General features: G+C 41.4%; 1 protein-coding gene across 4 annotated transcripts in view; it reads right to left on the bottom strand.

Annotated features, from left to right (window-relative positions):
* The window catches only part of rbbp8l (retinoblastoma binding protein 8-like), a 104072-nt gene extending 83673 nt beyond the window's left edge, over positions 1–20399 (bottom strand). For 2 of the 4 annotated variants that reach the window (XM_073061944.1, XM_073061949.1), the window contains exons 1-2: positions 20254–20398; positions 19800–19971 (exon numbers count right to left, since the gene is read on the bottom strand). The gene's annotated coding sequence lies outside the window, so the exon portion shown is untranslated. Of the gene's footprint in view, positions 1–19367; positions 19442–19799; positions 19972–20253 lie in introns of all 4 variants that reach the window. The other 2 variants (XM_073061945.1, XM_073061947.1) reach the window with 2 other exon arrangements.
* Positions 20400–21223: the final 824 nt, after the last annotated feature.

Below are 21223 nucleotides of genomic sequence, written 5' to 3'. Positions count from 1 at the left end.
ATACAAAACATTCAGATCATATACGTCGTCACAACTCAATCTAAAGCACAGGTATAGTAATAATCAATCAGAAATAAGCTCTATCGTTGTCTAGGGGTAATGTATATATTGTTCGCTGTATATCTGAAAGTCTCTTGCGGCCACTGCAGTTCCACCAGCTGCCGTCTGTTGTGGTGTCGCGTTGGTGCACTTTTGTTAGAAAGAGAGAGATTGAATGAAACATTTTCCAACCTGTAGGAGTTCGTTGGAAGTCTCGTTGGGGAATGGACTCTCATCTGTGGCCTCCCCTGTAGCTAGGCCGTTCTTCTGTGGTGAGATCGCCAATCCCAGGCAAGGGAAAGACGCACACGAACCCCACCACCGGCTGTCGCTATCAAAACGCTGTCGCAGGATTTCTAACGTGTCTTCTGGTGCGTCTAAGGCCCCGCCTCGGCAGCCCACCTTTTATCTGGACTGGCAGGGTTGTAGATGTCAATCAGGGTGGGGGGTGAGGCAATCTTTCCCCCATCACCCAGCCCACGTTGCCCTAGGGCTTTACACGTGGTCTTCATGAGACAATAGTCAGAGTCACTTTATTCTGCTTCTCGGGAGAACGTGGTCTTCCGCACGTCTCCCCCTCTCTCTCCCATTTCCTGTGTCTATTCAGCACGTCTCTCCCCCTCTTGGGTCAGTTGACCCCCCCTTGACTAGGGCTCTTGCGATTCTCACAAAGGAGGGGGCTGAGGTCATAACAGAACTAAAACCAATTGATTCATGAAGATGTCTGATATGAAGAGATAAGTTCTTGGTTTGAAGTGTTAATCATTGGAACAAGCCTCCCCACAATTGAGGACATCTTCAAACGGTGATGCCGCAAAAAGGTGGCATCCATTATTAAGGCCCTTCACCATCTGTGACATAGCCTCTTCTCATTACTGTCATCAGGGAGGGGATACAGGACCCTGAAGACCTATACTCAAATGTTTTAGGAACAGCTTCTTCCCCTCTGCTTTCAGATTTCTGAACAGTCCATGAACACAACCTTTTTTGCACCTTCTTTCTATCGACCTAATCATTGTAATGCATTGTAATTTTTATGCCTTTTTTATACCTTGCAATCCACTGCTGCCATAAAGAAACAATTTTTACAACACTCAGTGATGAGAAACTTATAATTCTGATTCTAATTTAGTTTCTGCATTTCACAGAAGCGATGGAGCTGCTAAGTATTTCCAGCATTCCCAGAAAACACGTTATCTTTTCTTTCTGTGATATAAAGTTGAAGGGTCGAGTGTGACTGGAGAAAAATAACCTCTGTAATTTCTAAAATAACCCTAGAAAAAAAGTTAAAATACACAGAGGACTATCCAGCACTGAAAGGTGGAAAAGACAATATAACATCTTGGTGAAAGAATTATTATTGGAGTTGGTCCCAATGAAGCACATGCACTTAAAATGCAAAACTATCTTTCTGTATTTGGATATATTCGGTCTGGTTTATACATTGAAAAAAATACTCTGCACCTCCCCCACCCTCCCATCAAAACCCTCCCCCTCAATCTCAAGTTGGATATTTCACTTTTGTGCCTTTGTGAACATTGAGAACGAGGCTATTGAATCTTACAAAATACTCCATGACCATGGGTTATAGAGGCCAAGAGTCTTACAGAAATACAGCACAGAAATAGGACCTTCGGTCCATCTAGTCCAAGCTGAAACCATTTAAACTGCCTATTCCCTTCTACCCGCACCAGGACCATAGCCCTCCATACCCCTACCATCCATGTACCTATCCGAACTTTTACTGAATGTTGAAATCGAAAATGTATGCACCACTTGCGCTGGCAGCTCATTCTGCTCGAACCATTCTCTGAGTGAAGAAGTTTCCCTTCCTGCTGCCTTTAAACATTACACCTTTCACCCTTAACCCTTGACCTCTAGTTGTAGTCTCACCCAAACTCAATGGAAAAAGCCTGCTTGCATTTAGCCTATCAATATCCCTCATAATTCTGTGTACCTCCATCAAATCTCCTCTCAATTTTCCATGTTCTACAGTCATAACCTATACAATCGTTCCGTCTAACGCATGCCCTCCAGACCCGACAACATCCCTCTGAATTTTCCCTGCACTCTGTCCACCTTCTTTACATCTTTCCTGTAGGTAGGTGACCAAAACGGCACACAACAATTCAAATTAGTCCTCACCCATCATCTTATACAAACTTAATGTAACATCCCACATCTCCAGTACCCAATACATTGATTCATGAAGGCCAATGTGCCAAAAGCTTTCATTAGAACCCTGTCTACCCATGACACCACTTTCAACAAATTATATACCTGTATTCCCATATCTCTTTGTTCTACCAGAGTCCTCAGTGCCCTAAAAGGAGTATTAAAATAAATGGGAAGTTAAAGAAATCAGCAAGCCTATAGTAGCTAAAATTATAAGCAATATTAGAAGTAGCATGAGGAATTAATGGCAAATATTTTGCATCAGAGAACACCAAATATTATTATGCACACCTTTCAGAAGTAGCTGCAGGCATCAACACTCTAACTTGCTCCACACTTTCCTCTGGGAACATACTGTATATATTTCACTCCTTAGCTGCATGTGATTGGAGATATAGACAATTCAATTTACATTTTAACTTCCTGCTCACTTAAGGATGCTGTTATTAATCATTTATTCTGAGTTGTTCAAAGGCGGATTACTAATCAACGACCTCTGGTCTGGGCAGAAACTCTGTCCACTTGAAATCGGCACTTTGACAAAGGCGTGAGACACCACGAGAAAATGCAACTGTGTAATCAGTGGACTTTATCCATTCAAAATGATCAAACAGAGAGTTCTGGCTGCACCGTTCTATCTGGAATCCTCACCTTTATGCAAATAGCTGAGCAGTGAAACTTTAAAGTGATATCATCACCACAATTTATATAGCTTAGAATGCAGGAACTTGTGGCACATGTGAGCTAGGAAAAGGCGTGTCAGATACACCTTGGTTATATTTCTAAAATGGCTGAATGGCTGAAAATATCTATATGTTTTAATAAGACTGGTGCAAAAATTAAAAGTGTTCAAAGGAAGGTAAGTCATTGTAGAAAGCAACTGATACTGGTTGGTGGGTATTTATAATAGGGTTTCATAGGCCCCTTGGTTTCCTGTAGAGGTCAGCATTCTTGACTTAAGTACAACAATCATGATTAAGAAGTTCACAAATACTCTCAAATGGACAATGTGGCTGACAATGAGGAGGAAAGCAGGAGGATGTCAATGGCTCGATCATAGAACGTTTTGGATACTGTTGGTGGGGACAACCTACCAGGGACAAGTTGAAGTGGTCGTGTCTCTGGCACCGAGACTGGACCCTCAGCTCAGAAAGAAAGGAGGGAAAAGAGGAGAGCAGTAGTGATAGGGGATTCGATAGTTAGGGGGACAGATAAGAGGTTCTGTGGGAGAGATCGAGAATCACAGATGGTCTGTTGCCTCCCTGGTGCCAGGGTCCATGATATCTCAGATTGAGTTCTCGGTATTCTCAGGACGGAGGGTGAGCAGCCAGATGTTGTGACCCATGTAGGGACCAATGACGTGGGTAGGAAGAAGGAGGAGGTCCTGCAAAGAGAGTTTAGGGAGTTAGGTGCAAAGTTGAAGGACAGGACCTCCAGGTCTGCAGTCTCAGGATTACTCCCTGTGCCATGTGCTAGTGAATCTAGAAATAGGAAGATAATGCAGCTAAGTACATGGCTAAGGAGATGGTGCAGGAGGGAGGGCTTCATGTTTTTGAACAATTGGGCCTTGTTTCAGGGAAGGTGGGACCTGTTCCAACGGGACGGTTTGCACCAGAACTGGAGGGGGACTAACATCCTTGTGGGTAAGTTAGCTAGTGCTGCTCCGGGGGTTTTAAACTAGATTTGCAGGGGGAGGGGAACCAGAATGTTAGAGCAGATGGTGAGGTGGAGGAGGATAAAGGTCATGTGAGGACTGCAGAAATCAAAGGTTTGTATGTGATAGAAATGTTCTCAGGTGCCAAACTGAAGAGATTGGGGAAAAGGTGTCTGGCTCTCAAATAGAGAAAGCTAGTAGACAGCATGTGAGGGAGGATAGGCAGGTGATAGAGAAGGGATGCGCTCAGACCAAAGGTTTGAGATGTATCTATTTTAATGCAAGGAGTGTTGTGAACAAAGCGGATGAGTTTAGAGTGTGGATCAGTACTTGGAGATATGATGTGGTGGCCATTACAAAGACTTAGATGGCTCAGGGGCAGGAATGGTTACTTCAAGTGCCTGGTTTTAGAAGTTTTAGGAAGGACAGGGAGGGAGGCAAAAGAGGTGGGGGGCATGGCATTGTTGATCAGAGATAGTGTCACGGCTGCAGAAAAGGTGGACGTCATTGAGGGATTGTCTACGGAGCCTCTGTGGGTGGAGATTAGGAACAGAAAGGGGTCAATAACTTTACTGGGTGTTTTTTTACGGGCCGCCCAATAGTAAGAGGGATATCGAGGAGCAGATAGGGAAACAGATCCTGGAAAGGTGTAATAATAACAGAGTTGTCATGATGGGAGATTTTAATTTCTCAAATATAGATTGGCATCTCCCTAGAGCAAGGGGTTTAGATGGAGTGGAGTTTGTTAGGTGTGTTCAGGAAGGTTTCTTGACACAATATGTAGATAAGCCTACAAGAGGAGAGGCTGTACTTGATTTGGTATTGGGAAATGAAGCTGGTCAGGTGTCAGATCTCTCAGTGGGAGAGCATTTTGGAGATAGTGATCATAATTCTATCTCCTTTACCATAGCATTGGAGAGAGATAGGAACAGACAAGTTAGAAAAGCATTTAATTGGAGTAAGGGGAATTATGAGGCTATCAGGCAGGAAATTGGAAGCTTAAATTGGAAACAGATGTTCTCAAGAAAAAGTATGGAAGAAATGTGGCAAATGTTCAGGGAATATTTGTGTGAAGTTCTGCATAGGTACATTCCAATGAGACAGGGAAGTTATGGTAGGGTACAGGAACTGTGGTGTACAAAGGCTGTAATAAATCTGGTCAAGAAGAAAAGAAAAGCTTACAAAAGGTTCAGGGAGCTAGGTAATGTTAGAGATCTAGAAGATTATAAGGCTAACAGGAAGGAGCTTAAGAAGGAAATTAGGAGAGCACCATGAGAAGGCCTTGGTGGGCAGGATTAAGGAAAACACCAAGGCATTCTACCAGCACGTGAAGAGCAGGAGGATAAGACGTGAAAGAATAGGACCTATCAAGTGTGACAGTGGGAAAGTGTGTATGGAACCAGAGGAAATAGCAGAGATACTTAATGAATATTTTACTTCAGTATTCACTATGGAAAAGGATCTTGGTGTTTGTAGTGATGACTTGCAGCAGATTGAAAAGCTTGAGCATGTAGATATTAAGAAAGAGGATGTGCTGGAGCTTTTGGAAAGCATCAAGTTGAATAAGTCTCCAGGACCAGATGAGATGTACCCCAGGCTACTGTGGGAGGTGAGGGAGGAGATTGCTGAGCCTCTGGCAATGATCTTTGCATCACCAATGGGGATGGGAGAGGTTCCAAAGGATTGGAGGGTTGCGAACGTTGTTCCTTTATTCAAGAAAGGGAGTAGAGATAGACCAGGAAATTATAGACCAGTGAGTCTTACCTTAGTGATTGGTAAGTTGATGGAGAAGATTCTGAGAGGCAGGATTTATGAACATTTGGAAAGGTATAATATGATTAGGAACAGTCAGCACGACTTTGTCAAGGGCAGGTCATGCCTTATGAACCTGATTGAAATTTTTGAGGATGTGACTAAACATATTGATGAAGGAAGAACAGTAGATGTAGTGTATGTGGATTTTAGCAAGACATTTGTTAAGGTACCCCATGCAAAGCTTATTGAGAAAGTAAGGAGGCGTGGGATCCAAGGGGACATTGCTTTGTGGATCCAGAACTGGATTGCCCACAGAAGGCAAAGAGTGATTGTAGATGGGTCATATTCTGCATGTAGGTTGGTCCCCAGTGGTGTGCCTCAGGGATCTGTTTTGCGACCCTTACTCTTCATGATTTTTATAAATGACCTGGATGAGGAAGTGGAGGGATGGGTTAGAAAGTTTGCTGATGACGCAAAGGTTGGGGGTGTTGTGGATAGTGTGGAGGTCTGTCAGAGTTTACAGTGGGACATTGATAGGATGCGAAACTGGGCTGAGAAGTGGCTGATGGAATTCAACCCAGCTAAGTGTGAAGTGGTTCATTTTGGTAGGTCAAATATGATGGCAGAATATAGTATTAATGATAAGACTCTTGGCAGTGTAGAGGATCAGAGGGATCCTGGGGTCCGAGACCATAGGACGCTCAAAGAAGCTGCACAGGTTGACTCAGTGGTTAAGAAGGCGTACGGTGTATTGGCCTTTATCAATCATGGAATTGAATTTAGGAGCTGAGAGGTAATGTTACAGCTATTTAGGACCCTGGTCAGACCCCACTAGGAGTACTGTGCTCAGTTTTGGTCGCCTCACTACAGGAAGGATGTGGAAGCCAAAGAAAGGGTGCAGAGGAGATTTACAAGGATGTTGCCTGGATTGGAGAGCATGTCTTATGAGAATAGGTTGAATGAACTCGGCCTTTTCTCCTTGGAGTGACAGAGGATGAGAGGTGACCTGATAGAGCTGTATAAGATGTTGAGAGGCATTGATCATGTGGATAGTCAGAGGCTTTTTCCCAGGGCTGAAATGGTTGCCACAAGTGGACACAGGTTTAAGGTGCTGGGGAGTAGGTACAGACGAGATGTCAGGGATAAGTTTTTTACACAGAGAGTGGTGAGGGCGTGGAATGGGCTGCCGACAAAGGTGGTGGAGGCAGATATGATAGGGTCTTTTAAGAGACTTTTGGATAGGTACATGGAGCTTAGAAAAATAGAGGGCTATAGGTAAGCCTAGTAATTTCTAGGGTAGGGACATGTTCGGCACAACCTTGTGGGCCGAAGGGCCTGTATTGTGCTGTAGGTTTTCTATGTTTCTATGTAACATAGAGCAGTACATTACAGTATAGGCCTTTCGGCCCACATGTTGTGCCGACCCTTTAATCTGCTCTAAAATCAATCTGCCTCTGAAGTCAATCTAACCCTTCCCTCTCACACAGCCCTCCATTTTTTTTTTCTTTCATCTAGGTGTCTGTCTAAGAGTCTCTTAAATACCCCTGGTCGACCAGGTGGGCAAGACAGCGGCAAATCTAGTTTAATGTAGAGAAGAATCAGATAATTCATCTAAGAAGGTCCAGCAAAGCAACAAAGTACACCATGAATGTGGGATCTTGGAGTGCCGAAGAGTTGTAGTTCCAATTGATAAAGAGAGTGAAGAGAGACGTTTGGGATCGTCAGGTAGAGCATTATGGGAAAGGGTTGACATGACCAGACAGACTGAAAAAGGAATTTATAAGTAGGTTACCAGGGATAGAGAGTTTTAGGATTCAGAGAGTGTGAGGATTCAGGAGACTGAACATAGAACATAACAGCACAGTACAGGTCCTTCGGCTGACGATGTGCCAACCTTTTAACCTACTCTAAGATCAATATAATCCTTCCCTCCCACAAAGCCTTCCGTTTTTTCTATTGTCCATGTGCCTATCTAAGAGTCTATTAAATGTCCTTAATGTATTCAGGATTTGTTTATTGCCACTCATCAGCTCACAACTGTGAATAGAACCAAATGAGTGTTACTCCAGCATGAAAGAACACAATAAGCATAAAAAACACAATTAAAAATCATAATAAATATAAATATAAAAACTATCCTGTAAGGCACATTGTTGGAGTGTGGCCGTATATACATAAGATTAGCTTATATACATAGATTGATTGTATGTACATATAAGGGGATGCTAGGTTCAGGAGTACCTGTGTATAAGGTGCCTATCTGCCTCTACCACCATCTTTGACAGCGCCTTACACACACCCATCACTCTGGGTAAAAAACTTAGCTCAGACATTCCCCCACCCCTATATTTTCCTCCTTAAAATTATGCCCCTTCATGTGAGCCATTTCTGCCCTGGGAAAAGTGACTTTGGGTGTGCAATGCCTGAAAGTGGATCCAACCACTGCATTAAGTTAGAAGAGAAATTGTCAATCTCTCCTGGTGGAGGGATGTATAACAAAGGGGCATTGATTTGAGGTAACTGGTAGAGGATTAGAAAAAAAAACACTTTCACCCAATAAGTGTCGAAGAGCTTGGAACTCATTGCAAGAAATGAAGTTTGGAGTTTGAAGTGGTCACTCTACTTAACAAGTAGCAAGCTGTCAGGTGAGGAGTTGTACCTTGTTCTGTTCCATGCTGACAGCCGCATGGTGAGATCAGTCTATACAGCATTTTCCTCAACCCAAATACATTGGGTTAAGGGCTCCTTCTATGATGTAAATTTCCTATAACTCTATGACTCGTAGCGGTAGAGTAGAAAATCAACTGAAGTGATCTAAACTGGGAAATGCATTTCCCCAGCTATGATGATCATCAGCTGATTTTTTTCCAGTTATGTTTCACTAAGTGCATGTCTACATACGGTCTACGTTCTATCAGTTCTCATTTGACAATTAGAAATAAAGAGGCTCCCCTCAAATTAAGGTACATGTAATGAATGCCTTGTACTTTACAGCTAAACGAGACAGGAAGTGTAGACAGATGGCTCCTCAATGTGCAAGTATCTCTGCTCAGTTCATAATTCCTCTGAATCAGACGCAGCTAGAGATGAAAACATTGTTCCCTCTGAGCTGCATGGGTGTGCAGTAGTGGCAATAACTGAAATGCTCCCGCAAACATAGATTCTGTTGCCACGCAGTTGGAACTTTAATGTCAACATGCTTTCTAAATTATGGTAATAAAATTTTGAAATCTATATGGATATAATTGTGAAACACCCTATAATTAATTAGGTGTTAATGAATATAATCCATAAATTTAAATAATAAACTATCACAATCTTTACTTTGAAACATTTTAGAGCTTCAACGTTTCACGTCGTTGTTTCACGTTACAACACTGTTACAAATGTATGTCCATCTATTCTTTATCTGCTCTTGAAACAGTGATGCACCATCAATAACTCTCGGAGACGGGAGGCGAACAATAGGCTTTTATAAGCAGCGAAACGGAGCACAGCATCTCGGAGACTGAGGGGGGAGCAGTGCCTCCAATCGCCTTTATACAGGGGTCTGTGGGAGGAGCCACAGGAGCAGTCAGCAGAGGGGCGTGTCCAGACAGGTATACATAGTTTACCACAAACAGCAATATATTTTCACAAATAAGATCTCAGTAAAAACCCTGTAGGAAGCTTCCATCTCGGGTGACATTTGAAAGGGTGTTTAACTCACTGCATAGCTTTGCATATCCACATTGTGAGGGCAGTAGACCAGTCCATGTGAATGGATTTGTTACGTACAGGGAATAACTCAGCCTTTCATGAAGCAGAGAGCCACTTACAGACAGAAGGGAAAGCTCCTGCAATGTTAAAACAATTGGGGTCTTTTGGATTCTTTTCAAAATAAGTAATAGTGTTTGCCATTTGAGAAAAAAAACCTTAATCTCCGTAGTAGTCCATCTTGGTACTACTCAAAAGATTAGCTTTATTTGTTACGTGTACATCGAAACATATAGTGAAATGTGTTAAACCATATAACAATTACAGCATGGAAACAGGCCATCTCGGCCCTTCTAGTCCGTGCTGAACACTTACTCCCACCTAGTCCCACTGACCTGCACTCAGCCCATAACCTTCCATTCCTTTCCTGTCCATATACCTATCCAATTTTACTTTAAATGACAATACCAAACCTGCCTCTACCACTTCTACTGGAAGCTCGTTCCACACGGCTACCACTCTCTGAGTAACGAAATTTCCTCCTCGTGCTACCCTTAAACTTTTGCCCCCTAACTCTCAAATCATGTCCTCTTGATTGAATATGTCCTCTTGTTTGAATCAAGATCAAATCAGTAAGGATTGTTTGAATCAAACAATCAGTAAACAATCTAAGGGATTGTTTGAATCAAGATCAAATCAGTGAGGATTGTACTGGGCAGGGTGCAAATGTGGCAACTCTTCTGGCACCTACAACTGGTGCTGTAGGTCTTTAGAATATGGGAGGGAGTTTCAAAGTACATTTATTATCGAAGTATGTATGCCGTACGCAGCCCTGAGATTTCCTCCTGCAGGCAGCCACGGAACAAAAGAAACAACAATAGAAACCACTTTTAAAAAACCCCGCAAACTCACAGCATGTGAGGAAACTGGAACACCCGGAGGAAACCCACACATTCACGAGGAGTATGTACAAACTCCTTACAGACAGCAGTGGGAATTGAACCCCTGTTGCTGACGTTGTGAAATGTTACGCTAATCGCTACACTACTGCTCTGATTAAAAAAATAATTTCTATGGGCAGCATAGGAGTGCAGCAGGTAGATAGAGAGTTGGGTTCAATCCCAATACCCGGTGCCGACTATGTGGAATGTATACATGCAGGTTGAGAGGTTAATTGTCCAAGTTCAAAGTGGATTTAGTATCAAAGTACATATTTAGGATGGTGGTGAATATTGGTAGCTCAGATCGAGGCACTTCATGTCGCAGTGACATCTTCAGTGCACAGTTGTTCGTGTTTCTTCCTGGGAGTGCTCGCCCCGCCCTCCCATTTGCTTGCCTCGCTATTGATTGGCTACCCTTCAGTTGACTTTGAATTCTATTGGCTCGTGTTTCTTTGGCTCTTCGGGGGATCATAGATGGCATCTTTTTCGATATGTTTGTTTACGGAGTTATCAGAAAGGAACCACACTTCTAAAAATCCTCGAGCCTGCTTCATGCTTGCCCGTGCCAGAACCTCTGCGGTGTCGCAGTTAAAATGGTGTCCTTCTCGGTCTTCATGTACCCAGATCAGCGACAGCACTACTTACTAATTTAACTTTTTAAAATATATATACTCCTTACTATAATTACGGTTTTTTATTATGTATTGCAATATACTGCTGCCACATAACAGTAACTTTCACAACATATGCCGGTGATATTAAACCTAATTCTGATACAATGCTTCAGCTGAAATTTGATCACTTTCTTTCACGGAGATGTAGTTGTGGGAAGTTGTTTCATTCTTCACCCCCACTCTACCTATGTACTGATGGTGTACAGATTATACTAAAGCAGGTAACTACTAGGAGGTAAAGATGAACATGTATCTGTAGGGGCTTAATTTTAAGATAATTGGAGCAAAATGTTTTTAACACAGAGTGTGCTGGGTGTGTGGATGTGTGGAATGTGTTGCTAGGGGGTCTGGTAGAGAAAGGTGCATTAGGAACATTTGAGAAACTCTTAAGATGGGCACAGGATGATAGAAAAATGCAGAGCTATGTAGGCAAGAGGGGTAGATTGATCTCAGGGTAGATTTAAGGTCAACACAACATTGTGGGCTGAACTCACTCTGCGCTCCACATTGACAAACATAGTACTGTGCAAAAGTCTTAGGCACATGTACATAGCTAGGGTTTGACATTTGTCAATGTGGAGCAGAGAGTGAGTTTGTAAATCTGATGGGAACAAAGGATGTTGGGAATGGCAAGGGTGAAGCGCTGTGAGAGGGGTGGAGGACAGATGGCAGAGAAGGTGTGCCGGGGCTGGGGTTGGCATGGGTGCAAACACACTCAAGGCCATTTAATTGCAAACAAATGGCTTATTGATCATTAGAGAATGTCTTTCTGTTGCTTCCCACTCCTTCCCCTCTCCCTTCCTCTTTTCCCAATCATGAGTCTCCTCTCCCTGTCCTCTTCCCACTCTCTGTTCACAATAGAGACCCATATCAGAATCAGGGTTATCATCACTCACATATGTCATTAAATTTGTTTTTTTCAATAGCAGTAGTACAGTGCAATACATAAAACTACTACAGTCCTGTGCAAAGGTCTTAGGCACCTTACTATATATATGCCCAAGACTTTTGCACAGTACTGTATTCTATGTTTTCTGTATTCCATGACATAGAGGAAGTTCATCTCAGAATATTGTGTCTATGCTAGCTTACAATGCAGTCAAATCCCAGAAACCTATTCTACCTACATTCTGATCAGCATTGCCCCCCAGAGCTGCTAAAACAAAAATATTCATCACCATCATTATGTGCTGTGTTGTATATTGTGGGCGATCATGGTCTCATGACTGTGATCGTTCTTGACCAATTTTACTACCGAAGTGGTTTGCCGTTGCCTCCTTCTGGGCAATGTCGTTACAAGACGGGTGACCCCAGCCATTATCAATATCTTCAGAGATTGTCTGCTTGGCATCAGAGGTCGCATAAGCAGGACTTGTGATATGCTCCAGCTGCTCATATGATCATCCACCATCTCCTCCCATGGCTTCACGTGACTCTGATCGGGGTGGGGGGAGGTGCTACAACTTGCAGACTAGCAGAGGGAAGGAGCACCTTACACCTCCTTCATTGGAGACACATCTCCACCCCACCACCCTAACAAAAATATTGGGGTAAATTTAATACCTTAAAAGGGTACCCAGCATTCTGCCTGACTGGATCAGCCATCTGTTACAGAGCCTGAACAGTTCAACATTAAACCATTGGAAATTAAACTGAGGGGAAAAAAAACAGTTTATGATGAGTGTTAAAGATTAAAAATTATGCCTCTAGAGGCATAACTTTGGAGACATCTGATTTGCAAATATTGGCTTTTATTTCTTTTATAGCTAGGAGGGTGGTGGGGTTTAAATGGAAGGATGTTGCTCCGCCTACTCATGCTCAATGGTTACGTGTTGTTATGTCATGCTTAAATTTAGAGAAGATCCGTTGTTCAATTTCTGATTCTAACCAAGACTTTCAAACATTGTGGGGACCATTCTTGAACTATTTTCAAAACCTTTGATTTGGTGTTAAAGTACAGATGTTGGCTAATAACATAAATCACAATGTGATAAGGATTTTTTTTCCATCTTTCTTTCTTTACCAAATAGCTTCGATCTTGATAGTGGGTTTAGATTCTTTTTTTATAATAAAGTTATTACAATTCAAGCTACAATTTAATTAATGTACGTGTTTGATTATGTATATAGGGTACCACGATTGCAAGTGTGATTTAAATATAATGTATTCGGTACTGTTCTATCTTTCTTTTGATTCATAATATATAACCTCATGTACTCTGTACTCTTCTATGTGAAATTTAATAAAAATGTTGAAAAAGAAAAATTGAGTTCACATGTTAAGGGAAAATTGAAGAAAGTTGATGCTACAAGTTGTGATATTCATACAGGGATAATTAGACAAAATGGTGACTCAGCTCAATACAACCCATTTTTTTGATGAGTAAATTCAAATTATATTATCACTAAATAATGAATGAATCAAACATAAATTTATCACTGTCCAATATTGTTATAAAGTCACAAAATTACAGAGAGATGTAACATGAAAACTGGCTTTCTGGGCCAATGAGGCCATGATGACTGTGAAGGTGCATTTTTATACTAATCCAACCCTAAGATATTTTACCTGCTACATCTTCTCCACACACATGCTGCCCAACCTGCTCGGTATTTCTAGCAATGCACACAGAATGCTTTAAGAACTCGATGCTCGGCAGCATCAATGGAAGGGAATAAACAGTTGACATTTCAGGCAAAACCCTTTAACAAGATTGGAAAGGAAGGGGACAAAAACCAGAATATGAAGGTGGGTGTTGGATGAGCAATACAAGCTGACAGGTGATAGGTAAGACCAGGTGAAAGGGAAGGTGGGTGACTGGGGGAGGGGGAATGAAGTAAGAAGCTGTGAGGGGATAGGTGGAAGACTTACAAGGCTAAAGAAAGAATCTAATAGGAGAGGACAATGGACCATGGGAGAAAGGGAAGGAGGAGAGTAACTAGAGGAAGGTGATATGCAGGTAAGGAGAAGAGAATTATTGACAGAATAACTAGAATGGGAAATAGAAAAAGAGAAGAGGGAGGGGAGAAATTACCAGAAAAAGGACTTCCAGCATTCTCGTATGTATCAGCTTTCTAACAACTGTTGGCTTTTGCATCTCATCTTTTCAGATAGTTCTCCTTGCTTTATTTTTCCTCTTGGTAAGAGCCCACATTCATTTGCAGCTCAGGGGTTTGAAAAGCATCCTGTACAAACCTGGTCCTCACTTGCTCACAGACACCTTCCACCTCGCTGCAGTTTAAAAATGCTTGTTTTCTCTTTATTTTGCAATTCATCTCCCTCTGTACATGTTGCCAGAGCTGGTGAGTACATTAGCACTTTCTGCTTTTAATTCGTTAATCTGTCACAACATGATTCTACTTCTGGTATTGTATGTTGTTAGGTTACTTTGAAGCGGTGGTCACTTTATCAGCCACACCTGCTCGTTAATGCAAATATCTCAACAGTCGATCATGTGACAGCAACTCAGTGCATGCAAACATGGTTAAGTGGTTCAGTTGTTGTTCAGACCAAACATCAGAATGGGGGAGAATTGTGATCTAAGTGACTTTGATCGTGGAGTGAATATTGGTGCCAGATGGGGTGGTTTGAGTATCTCAGAAACTGCAGATTTCCTCAGATTTTCATGCACAGTACTCTAGAGTTTACAGAGAATGGTGCAAAAAACAAAAAAAAAAAATCCAGTGAGCAGCAGTTGGCTGAGCAAAAACATCTTGTTACTAAGAGTGGCCAGACTGGTCAAGCTGACAGGAAGGTGACAGCAACTCAAATAACCACGTGTTACAGCAGTGGTGTGCAGAAAAGCATCTCCGAATGCACAACACAACGGACCCTGAAGTGGATGGGCTACAGCAGCCATAATCATACAGTACACTCAGTGGCCACTTTACCAAGTACAGGAGGTACATAATAATGTGGCTCCTGAGTGTATGTGCTATCCATTCACACTGTATTTCCACTTCAATTCATTGTATGTCCAGAGAATGCTCTTAAGGATGCGGACTATCTCAGATGTGGTTATTAAGAAAATAGCCATTGTTTACCTTGCGCTAAGCGATGACACTGAATTATTAATTACAAGTATACAATTGGAGTTTACAACACCTTCTTGCTTGATGGTAACACGTCCTATCCAAGTCTAAACCAGAATTCACTAATTTGCACAGCTGTTAGCACATAAGGTTAAATGAGAGGAGTGTTTAGAAAGTTTGCCATTTTATGAAGTGTGCTTATGTGAATGAGGACATGGATCTATAGATTCCATCACTTCCTCACAATGGAAAGGGACACCTCTTTTATCTGTTGCACCAGCGTAGCTCCAGCACATTAGGAAAGGTTGGTATGTAGTGCTTACCTTGATGTAGAGCTGTCAAAGTCAACAGGAGCAGAGTTGGAACTTGCTCCCTTTGTTTTCTAATTTGAGCCCAAAGATAATTGTTTGCAGATGGATCAAGGTGTTTTCCATTACAGAGACCCTTGCAGAGACCTTTGCTTTATTCCTGGCCATTTATGAGGTTCTGGAGCACTGATGAATGCTAATGTGATACGTACCAATGCTTACAAAGAGTGGCAAAAACAAGCCGGTGAACTAGAGGCTGGTGAGTCTGGCATTGCTGGTGGATGAATTGCTGGAGGGAATACTGAGGGATAGGATCGACCATCATTTGGAGGGTGAGGCTAATCTCGGTTCATAGGCATTTTACCTTGTAATTCTGGACAGTCAACATGGCTTTGTCATGGGAAGTCATGACCGACAAATCTCTTGAAGTTCTTTTAGGCAACAACTAGAAGGGTAGATGAGCACAGGACAGAGGATGTTGTCTATATAGACTTTAACAAGACCTGTGACAAGGTCCTCATGGCAGGTTAGTCTGCATTTAGAGGCAGATAGCTGATTCGATTCAAAGTTGGCTCAGAGCAAGGAAACAGAGACTGATAGATGAAGTTGTTTCTTGGAATGGAGGACCTAGTTCAGTGTTGTACTACAGGGCTCAGTGTTGAGACCTTTGTAGTTTTCAATTTATATAAATAATTTGGATGTAAATGCACAAGGCATGATTTAGTATCATTGAGATACAGCGTGGAATAGGCTGTTCTGGCCCTTCAAGTCACGCCACCATCATCCTCCGATTCAACCATAGTCAACTCATCAGACCATTTACAATGACCAATTAACCCACCAATTGGTACGTCTTTGGAATGTGGGATGAAACTGGATCACCCAGAGGAAATCCACACGGTCACGGGGAGAACGTACAAACTCCTTACAGGCAGCAGCAGGAATTGAACCCGGGTCACTGGCACTGTAAAGCATTGTGCTGACCACTACACTACCAATTTTGTAGAGGATACCAAATAATTGGTGCTATAGATGGTATGAAAAGTCACAAGGTAATCTTGATCAGCTTGATATCTGGGCTAAGGACTGGCAAGTGCCTATGAATTCAGATCAGCATGAGGTATATCATTTTGGATGATCATACCAGGGTAGGATTTATACAGGAGGGCCTTGAGAAGTATTATGGAATAGAGGAACCTAGGAGCACGAGTACAGTTTGGGAAAAGAGTGTCTCAGGTAGATAGGGTGGGGAAGAAAACGTTTGGCATTAGGTCTTCATTGTTGCGACATAGGAGTTGGGAAGTTTTGTTACAATGTTCTATCAGACATTGGTGAAGCCACACTTGGAATATTGTGTACAGTTTTGGTCACCCTTGTTATAGGAAAGATGTTATTAAACTTAGAAAGAGTGCAGACAAGATTTACAAGGAGAGATTGCGTAAACTAGTTCTTTATTTCCCATAATCTAGGAGACTCAGGGGTGGTCTGATAAAGGTTTTTTTTAAATCTTAGGGGTATAGACAGAGTGAAAACACAGAGTCCTTTTCCCTGGGAATAGGTGCTAAAACAAGAAAGCATAGGTTTAAGATTAAAACTGAGAGATTTAAAAGGGATATTGAGGGCAGATTCTTCAAGCAGATGATGGTGTGACTTACAATGAGGTGCCAGAAACAGTAGTTTAGACAGACACATTAGCAATGTTTAAAACCCTTTGGATAAGAGCATGTATAGGAGAGGTTTAGAGGGCTGTGGGGGCTAAATGCAGGCAGATGGGACGAGCTCATTGGGAACCCAATTACAATGGACGACTTCATTCTGGCCTGTTTCCCTGCTGTAAACTTTATGGCTTTATAACAAAAAAACTGTTTTAGTAGGGCATAGGAGTTGGGAAGTTTTATATATATATATGTATAAGTCATTGGAGAGGTTACACTTGGAAAATTGTGCACAGTTGTAGTCATGCCTGTTATATGAAAGACGGTGGGCTGGATATATATCTCTACCTAAGGAGGTGTAAGGCTTGCTTTCTGAAAGCCTGCAGGCCACCCTTGGGCAAGATGTAGCTCCTGCTAGCCCTCCTGATCAGGGTCATGTGAAGCCATGGAAGCAAGCTTGCAAGATGGTCGTATGAGCAGCTGGTGCATTTCACAATTCCTGGCTATGCAGCAATCTCTGCAGAGTATTGATAATGGCTAGGGTTAGCCATCTTGTAAAGACACTGCCCAGAAGAAGGCAATGAAAACCATTTCTGTAGGAAAATTTGCCAAGGACAATTATGGTCATAGATCATGATCGCGCGCGATATACGACATAGCACTTAACAATGGTGTTGAATAAAATTAAATCAGTTCTGGATCTGTCACAAATGCATGACTGTCTTATTGGTGATTTAAAAGGCATTTAGACAAGCACATAAAGAGGCAGGGAATGGAGGAGTACTGAACATGTTCCGGCAGCTGGGATTAGTTTAAATTGGAATCATAATCTGTGAGTGGAAGTGCCTGTTCCTCTGTTATTTTAGTCCGTGTATTATATAGGAATGAGATGGAAGAATTGGAAACAATTGTAACACTGTCACTAATAAACAATTCTGCAAAGGAAGCAAAAACATTTATACAGCATCTTTAATGCGGTGGTGCATCACAGGGGATTGATATCAGAACACAAAGGTGGACTTGACTAAATTAACCAAAGCATTACCCATAAAGGCAAAAGTCAATGCTGTATTTTAAAATAAACAGTTGAAAATTTCTTTACAAGATTGGAAAATTTTGATTGAGCATGTTTCTATGGTTTTGCTTAACAACAGATACAGTGCATATATTTTTTTGTGGAATCATCTTCAGATTCAGCCAATAGTAAAGGCTTGCCAGAGCTCACATGAGTACAAAATACTGATTATATTGAAGGAAATTAGCAACTCATGAGAACCCTTAATGAGTTTTCTCAGCTGAAATCACGAGTTGTCCCTCTGAGCACTGCCCCTTCGACTGAAATTTGGTCACTTTTCAGCCTCTAGTTTGAAATCAGAGCAAATGCATCACGTCTATGAACTGTCTTCGTGGATATTTTTTCTTTTATTTACTCATACTTAAAAAGTTACAATTTTAATTGGTTTAACAATATAATAAATGTAATGAACAAGATCCAACTGATCAACTGCAGTTTTATTCTTTGCATTTTCAATTTCACACCTCTGATATCCTTTTGTCTTCTAGTGACAAACAGGGATTTCTGCTGCCTGAGCCTTTCATCGTGCAATTTCTTCCAAAATCTCTTTGTCTTTTTAGAGTCACAGCAATTAAACAAACATTTGTTCTAAAGTACCTTGTTAAATTCCTGTAAAACTCTGAGACTTCTTTTGTAAGACACAATATAAAACTGTTGTTCAGTTCTACCCTCACTTAATTAAATTAACATAATTTGGATCAGATGAGCCTCAGAATATGCAAATGATTGTGCCAGCAGACATGTTGTGATTGAAAATCGATTCATGCTATTAAACTATTCACAGTATGAAATTCTAAAACAAAACCTTCACAAAGACTTCTCTCTAGCCTTTGCCTCAGGCACATCTGCCTGCTTAACAGAAAAGTTTGTTTTTCTCAGACATTAATCAGAATAGTGAGGGCAAAGTGTCTGGATGATCATTACAGTTTTCTTACAGAACACACAAATGTTTGAGTAATTGTATATCTCAAGGTCAATAAGTAGAATTACAGAAAGTCCCCACCCACATTCATCAAAGACATCAGGCAGGGAGTCAATGAATAAGGAAGCAGTTACGAGGTAAGACTGTGAGGTAGGGCGATGGAGGAGGTGTACGGAGGGTGAAGGAAGTAAGAATGACCCATAACATCCCAAGACATATGGGAATGACTAATGTGCTCTGTTCCTTATGACTTCCATATTTTTCCCCAATCTTAGTCTTGTTCCCCAGTCTTTATCTAATTCAGAAATTGTTTTGTGCAACGAGAAAAACACAGCTAATTGCATGATCTTTGTAAATTTTGCTGATCTGCCAGTAGATGAAATGTCCCGCGGTGTGCAGGTTTCTGCAAAACTAATCTTTGAAAGCAGCACAATTATTTTACCTTGATTACAAGATGAAACATGCCCACGTTGCCAAGTCTCTATGAACTAATGATTTCTGAAGCACCTAGAAAGTCTTTGGAAATAAAAAAAAGTTTCCTTTTAGAAAAAAAGCCTTAATTTTATTGAAACGCTGACTGAAAGTTACTCCAATGGGCTGTTTCGGTAATCAGGCATTTAAATTAATACCCATATAGGATGGGTAAATAACCTTGTAATCATGAGCACTTCATTTCAATGCATTGTAACAGCATTGCAAGTGGAACCTCAAACTCTGATTGGAATCTCACAAATTTTGCAGAGGTATTCTTACAGTCAGGGAGACAGTATAGCCAAGCACCAGTATACAGATAATCTAAGAAACTGAATTTAAAGCACACTTCAAAGAAAACCAGAACAGATAAGGGTTGTGATAATTTAGAAAAGTCACATACCTACTCCAGAGCACTTGTTGGAAACGGATTTCATGTACTTTTGTGTAACTTGTACTTTCCAGCTGAATCCAAGACAAAGCCCGACTAGATGCATGAAGGCAACAGAATGGTAAAAAACACTCTTAGCTCATACTTGCCAATCTAGTTTGTGTTTCTTTTCCAGGACTAACAGCTGCACAAAAGAAAGAAAGGTTCAGTAAACCTGACAGACAGGTTTTGCTATAGATTTATAACAGGTAAAACTAGTCCCTTCGATATTATTTAACTACTTAATAAATGTTTCCTTTGTAAGCTTGCGACTATTTTCTCCCAGACACTTCTTTGTCTGAAAGCATTTATTTTTTCTGATAAAAAGAACCTTTTTTCTCTACTTTATTTATGTCTCCCAGTGCCCTATTAATTCACCCTATTATGAGGGTTGTTCCAAGTGTCTAATTGGACTGAATCCACTCACAGTGTTCTTTAATCCATTTCAGACGTGGATGCCACCTTCATTTGGTTTTTTGCAGCTGCTGTTCAGGCATTGATTGCTCCATTCTGCGCTCTGAAGATAGTAAATTTGCTAACAGTTTGCACAAAATCTAAAACTGGCTTATACAGCATTCTCTAAAACTACACAGAATTCAGCAAGCTTGGGCATGATTGAAAATGGATCCAATAGGAGTGGAATTTATAATATTTATCAGATGATCAAATGCTGCTGACTCATCTGGAAATATTCACCACAATCAACTGACATTTGGGAAGGTGTTGGAGTAGCTTTGATAAAGTCAATTGATAAACACTACGAATTTGAACCTTGAACTATATACATGCGAGCTGTCTGTTACCCTACAGAACAGAAATGACTGACTTATTGATATTCTGAGTGAATATCTATTGAATCCTACTGAGTACTGAAAGGCTTCTTACCGGAGAAGGGTCACAGCTTGAAACATCAATTTTTAATTCATTTCCATAGATGCTGTCTGTCCTGCTGAATTCCTCCAGCACTTTGTGTGTGTTGCTCAAGATTTTCAGCATCTGTAGACTCTCTTGTGTACAGAATATTGAAAGGCCTGGTTAGAGTGGATGTGACGAGGATGTTTCCAGCAGTGGGAGCGTCTAGAACCAGAGGGCACAGCCTCAGAATGCAAGGATGTCTCTTTAGAACACAGATGAGGAGGACTTTCTTTAGCCAGAGTCAGTGAGTCATTGCCACAGATGGCTGGGGAGGCATTGCATAGTTAAAGTGGAGGTTGGTAGGTACTTAATTAGAAAGAGTATCGAAGGTTATGGGGAGAAGGCAGGGAATGGAGTTGACAGGGAAAATAAAACAGCCCTTATTGAATGGCAAAACATATTTTGTGGGCTGATAGCCTAATTTTACTCCTATGTTTTAGGGTTTATATGCAAAACAAGTAAGAAAGGTGGATACTGGGAGC

The sequence above is a fragment of the Hemitrygon akajei genome, chromosome 11, assembly GCF_048418815.1.
Source record: "Hemitrygon akajei chromosome 11, sHemAka1.3, whole genome shotgun sequence".
NCBI lineage: Eukaryota > Metazoa > Chordata > Chondrichthyes > Myliobatiformes > Dasyatidae > Hemitrygon > Hemitrygon akajei.
Note: the sequence above shows the minus strand (reverse complement) of the source record. Positions and strands in the feature narration are given on the sequence as shown.